Consider the following 6,000-nt stretch of genomic DNA (forward strand, 5'->3'; position numbering starts at 1 on the left):
AACCTGTTGGGAGATAATTTGAATCATGGGGGCAGTTTCCCCCATACTGTTCTCATGGTAGTGAACAAGTCTCACAAGATCTGATGGTTTTAACAGATGTTTCCATTTTTGCATCTTCCTCATTTTCTCTTGCCACCACTATGTAAGAAGTACCCTTCTCCTCCCACCACGATTCTGAGGCCTCCCTAGCCATGTGGAACTGTAAGTTCAATTAAACCTCTTTTTCTTCCCAGTCTCAGGTATATCAGCAGCGTGAAAACAGGCTAATACACTGCTCTACTGTTAGCTGAGGCATTCTTAGCTCCTTCTATATTAAGACAAACGATAGTTTCAAGGTCACATACTGTTACACTCCTCTAAAAACACAGACCCCTTAGGCTGCGTGTGGTGGTTCATTCCTGTAATCCCAGCACTTTGGGAGGCCAAGGCGGGATGATTACTTAGCCCAGGAATTTGAGACCAGCCTGGGCACCATAGTGAGAGCTGTGATCACACCACTGAGCTCCAGCCTGGGAGACAGAGCAAGATGCTATCTGAAAGCAAAAACAAAACAAACAACAACAAAAAACAAGGACCCCTGAAATGAAAATGGCCCACGTGCATGGATATAAGTAACTTGGCAGTTTATGCCACAGACTGAGACTTGCTTAGTCTAAAGTTTCAAACCACAATCAATCACTATTTGTAACATTTACAGCTGAAAATATGTTAATTCATTAACTTACATTAAAGGCATTGTTCAGGTGTTTAGGGACAAAACAGTGACAAATACTGACAAATGCTGATCTCACAGAAGATAAATTAGAGTGAAGAAAATAAACAATAAACCTAAGTTAGATTACACAGTATGTTGCAAAATGATAAATGCTATGGAGAAAAATCTGGCACAAAAACAGATATGAAATATCGGGGGGAGGGCTGTTGTTTTATACACAGTAGTTAGAGAAGACCACAACAGCATAGGGGAAAGGAGACTGGAGAAAGGGTGAGGAGATGAAGTCAGAGAGGAAGAAGAGACTTAAATCATAGAGCCTTGTAGACCATAGGAGTATGGAATTTACTATGACTGAGAAGGGAGGCCATTTGAGAAAAGAAGTTACATGACCTGACATTTTATCAGGATCACTCTGGCTATGGAGTGTTAAAGACTGTAGATCAGCAAAGGTCACAGTGACTTTTTAGGAAGATATTTTTGAAAGCAAAATAGTGGTTGTGTTTTTACGTTTTGTATTGAATTTTTATGTGTCTATGTACTAGGAATTCATACATTAAGTTCATAGACACAACTTAAAAAAATACAATGCAAAGATGAGTTCTGGGAATAGCAAGAGAATGATACTGGATATTTTAACTCTGGGCTCTACTCAATACTACTAACAGTTACTGCTCAGAAGCAAGACGAGGTGCAAGGTTATTAACCTATTTTGGGGAACAGACTATAATTAAAAATCTGGATTTTAAGTTTATTTCACTGGGCGAGGTAAGTCAAGGTACAATTTACATCTTAAGACAAAAGCAGGTGATAGCAGGGCTTGCTAAAGGGAAGTTACAATGAAAATTATTCTACAGCTGACTTTCTTTTTATTACTTTTATGCCTGCTACTCTTTAATTAAGGTGCTACAACTATCTCCGATATACCTTAAAAGTTCAGTATTAAGTTGATGGATAGTATAATACTGTATTTTCTGATTACTAAAAGATGTTACTGATGATGAATCAACAGTATCATGTAACTGCACTGATTCATCCTATCTCTGCTGAATAAAAGCACAGGTTTTCAAGAAAACTGTCTAAGCTCTAGCTGGTGCCAAAGGACGATAGAGAGCTAAGTAACTCCTGAAAAGTTTCGATCTTAACACACTAGCCCCATTACCACGTGAAGGTATTAACAGAAAAAATTTAAAAATTCTCCGTAAAATTTTCTCCATGACATGTTTTCTGAGAACATATTTAGAAACTTTAAATTTTCTTCTACAGTTTTCTTCCCCTTTATACTGAAGAATGTCTTTAAAGCATGAGTATACTTACAGTAAGCAAACATTCAAATTTTACCCCAGTGAAATCTTAAAACGTACTCAAACTCTCAGGCAAAAAGTTCACTATCTGAATGTGAAAAACTGAATGACTGTTAAAATATCTGCAAGCACCAAAAAACATTATAGCTAAAATGCAACTATCCTAAGAACTACTATTTTTAAAAAACTCACATTGCATAAAAAATATAAATTCAGATTATCCGATAGGATAATATAAAACAAAAGAAATCCAAAGACAGTTTCAAGATTTCATTTCTCTTGCTCAGTTAAAACAACAAAAACAAAAGGCTCATAAACTATTTCTTGCATCTTTTAACCAAAATAGTGACATGATCAAGCCAACTGCCAAAGAAACAGGAAAGAGAAAGCAATTGTTTAGAAACAGACTTGATTACATGTCAAAATTTTAATACAATTACTAATAAAATACAAAAACCAACCGTTATTTTAAAATGTACTGCCCTGATATTCTGCTGCTGAGGTAGGTAGTGATATGTAGAAATTAATTTTTCTTTTAAAACGAAAAAATAATGCACTTATTAATACGCTTTTCCCAAAATTCGGGGAAAATTCCCAAATCGGAGAAAATGTAACATCAGCATCCACTACACAAAGCATTAAAAACATTTTTTCAGCAGTTTTGCTTAAGTATCTTAGGTCAGTGGTAGCATGTTAGCCAAAATGTAATTCAAAATGAATGAACAACAGTCAGCTGGTAGACACTGTATGTAATATAATACGGAAATATATTGGAGGTATTTCAAAATTCAACATTTGAATCCGTGAATGTCTACATCAAGTACTCTAAATCAGGCGTCTACTTTTGAAATACTTCAAAATACGTGCTGGTGGCAAGACCGCCAGCCATCTGTAAGAAATCTTTTTAATGGTTCAAAATTCCTAGGTCTGAGGAGGGGGGCGACTGATTAGGCTAAATTTATATCTCCTGGCCCCGTAGTTGTCAGTCCAGGTAGCGAATTTAAAACACTGGGGGTGGGTGAGTAGTTTGAAGTTCAGATCATGGAGTGAAAAAGGCTGATGCTTAGAAGCGCCGGCTCTTCCCCATTCGCGCACTCGAGAGGTCACGGCGTAGTAAAGTTTGGTTTCACTAGCGGGCTTGGACGCTCGCGACCAAAGTCTCCCAAGAAACGCCGACACCGCGGTCGGGAACGCCCGGAAGCTCAGCAGGACACGTTTCCACTGCAGGGAGGAGGGTGTCTGCGGCGGTTCTGGCGTGGAGCCCCTTCTCCCCCCGTAGGACCCTGCACCCGGGCGGGGACAGGCTTCGCCGGCTAAGGCGGCGGGAGGCGCGTAGGCCACAAGGAGGAAATGGGACGGAGTGCGACAGAGAGGCGGCGGCGGCCCAGGGCCGGGCCAGGCCGAGCCTCCTTCGCGGGGCAGCGAGAGGGAAAGGGGCCCTCCCGGCCGCAGCCTCCCCCACCTCGAGAAGCAGCTCCAACTTTCCTCCCAGCGCACGACGTCGCACGGGCCGCGCGAGATTCCGAAACTTTGTCAGCCCTCGCGTCGCCCTAGGCCCGCTCCAGCGTTCTGCGCCGGCCGCTAACCCTCGTCTCGCCCAGACAGCTGCCCAAGCCCATCCACCCCGCGGATCGACCAGTGTTTACCTCAGGCCGAGGTCGAGGCGCTCGGTCCCGCCGCGGCCCCACAGCAGGTTCCCAGGTGCCAGTCACTCCGCCGCCAAGTTCCCCAACATGGACTCCTTCGTCCGCTTTGTGGTGTTACAGGGTCTCTGGGACACTGACTCCGCTGGCTCGGTCCGGAGGCGGCGGCGAAGCAGGGAGCGACCTAGGTTGCGCTGCTCCGCGCGGCTTGCGCCACCGCTACTCCCCCTTCCCCCGCCTTGTCTAGCCTCCTCCCTCCCTTCCCCTCCCCTCCCCTCCCCGCGCGTCTCCCTCCTCCTCCCTTCCCTCGCTCGCTCGGCTTACTGTCGGCGCGCTAAGGTGACGACGGCGGCAGCCAGACTCGCCGCACTCTGCCTACTCGCTCGCTCTGGCCCTGAGTGCATGTTCGCAGTACCCAGCTGGGCCGCAGGGGGGCGCTGGCAAACTGCTGTTTGAGACTGAGTAGCGTTGTGGGTGGAGTCACGTCACGCGGCCTGTGAGCGGGAGGAAGGGCAGCTGCGATGGAGGGGCCTTCTGGGAAACGTCCTTCCAGCCCCGCCCTTCGCCCACGCTGCGGATGGTGCGCATGCGCAGCGCGTGGACTTTGGCCTCTGCGCTCCTTTGGCAGTTTTACAGGCTGCGTCGCGGAGGACAATGAAAGAGGCTTTGAGGAGACTGGACAGGAAGGATTTTGCGCAGGGTGTGCTCCTCTATCTTTATGGTAATCTGATATTGAAAAGAGTGTCCGTATGTTTGCGGTGGATTGAGTGCTCACCTGGCTGCGCTGTCCACCTGAAATGCAGCCCGTTAAGAGTCGGCAATTTGGAAGCCCACCTTTCCTCCTTTCTGGTGGGCATTTTTTTAGATGCTGGGGGGAGAGCTTTCCCGCCTGACTCCCCGAGCCTACAGGCTTTCCCATGTCTTAACCCCACATCACAAAATTAAATTTGGGCCAGGTGCGCGGTGGCTCACGCCGGTAATCCCAGCACTTTGGGAGGCCGAGGCTGGCGGATCGCTTGAGCTCAGCATTTCGAGATCAGCTTGAGCGACGTATTAAGATCTCGTTTTTACAAAAAATAAAATTAACTGGCCGTGGTGGCGCGCACCTGCGGTCCCAGCTCCTCGGGAAGCTGAGGTGGGAGAATCGCTTGAACCCGGGAGGCGGAGGTTGCAGTGAGCCGAGATCGTTCCACTGCACCCCAGCCTGGGCGACACAACGAGACCCTGTCTCAAACAACAACAAAAACTTTATCATTATTTACTTTAAAGGCCTCCGCGTTGTGGTTAGATAGTGACGTGTGTGCCATCCTCCACTTTTTCCCCCGGGCGGGTTGTTAAATGTTTTGTTTTACCTCGGAAGTATTTTGGCTTTTTCAAAGTCACTGATTATTTAACCTCCTAGTTTCTCTTCTCGTCGACTGCAGCAAGTTTCCGGTTGCTCTGCCTGCCCTCAGTGTCCCCCATCTACCAGCTGACCTTCCAGTCCTTCCACCCACGCCCTTGTCCTGCTTGCGCCTCCCGCAGGACTAAGCTCTGCTCCCCGCGCGCGGCTCACCCAGGTCCCAGTCGCTTTCAGCCGCGCGCTCACACCTTTTCCTGTCGCCTGCCCCCGTTCTGTCCGCGCGCGCTGCGCTCTCCCAGCCACCCTGACGCCTGCCCGGGATGAGTTTCCTCCCCACTTTGCCGCGGCCCCGCCGACCGGCCGCTTCACTGCCGCCTTCCCGCATTCTCGCAGACTACCTTGCCACGTCCCCTGCTCCCACCCTGAGGACGTCGCTTTTCTGACACTTTCATCCTATGCATTCTGTTGAGTCTGCCCACTGTCTCACACTGTGAGGATTGGGACAGTGTCTTATCACTTTCATAACAGCGTCTGGCACTTGCTAAAGGAACACATGAATGGCAGCCTTGTCGCTGTCAAAGTCTTTGGAGTTTTTCAGTGTACTGTTTTTGATATGGGGTTTGGGAATTTAGATGGCTTTACTGTATTTGGGATATTTGAGGGAAAAATGAGCTAGAGGCGTTAAAATGCGTTCTTCTGATGGAACAACAAAATTCTTACGAAGGACCTTTCCCTGTCAAAATCAGAGCAAATAGTAAAGGATATATACTATTTGGATATAAAGAATGATTATAAAGGATGATTGTTAAGAGAAATAGTGAAAATTAGTGTGGAAAGATATAACCAGATCAACATTTATGAGCCATCCAACAGAATAAGGGTGTAGCTTTGTTATGTATACAATCTCTAGGATTCACTCTAGAGAGTGTAACTCCTGATATGGACTCCTGGTGCAACATGCTTCTGTGTATGTTTCATATTTTAAAAAATCTATATGTA

General features: G+C 46.6%; 1 protein-coding gene across 1 annotated transcript in view; it reads right to left on the reverse strand.

Moving 5' to 3' along the window:
• Window positions 1–3,885, reverse strand: part of SCAF11 (SR-related CTD associated factor 11) — a 79,482-nt gene extending 75,597 nt beyond the window's left edge. The window contains exon 1 of the mRNA XM_032753334.2: window positions 3,663–3,885. The gene's annotated coding sequence lies outside the window, so the exon portion shown is untranslated. The remainder of the gene's footprint in view (window positions 1–3,662) is intronic.
• Window positions 3,886–6,000: the final 2,115 nt, after the last annotated feature.

Source organism: Hylobates moloch, unplaced genomic scaffold, assembly GCF_009828535.3.
Source record: "Hylobates moloch isolate HMO894 unplaced genomic scaffold, HMol_V3 SCAFFOLD_13, whole genome shotgun sequence".
NCBI classification, from domain to species: domain Eukaryota; kingdom Metazoa; phylum Chordata; class Mammalia; order Primates; family Hylobatidae; genus Hylobates; species Hylobates moloch.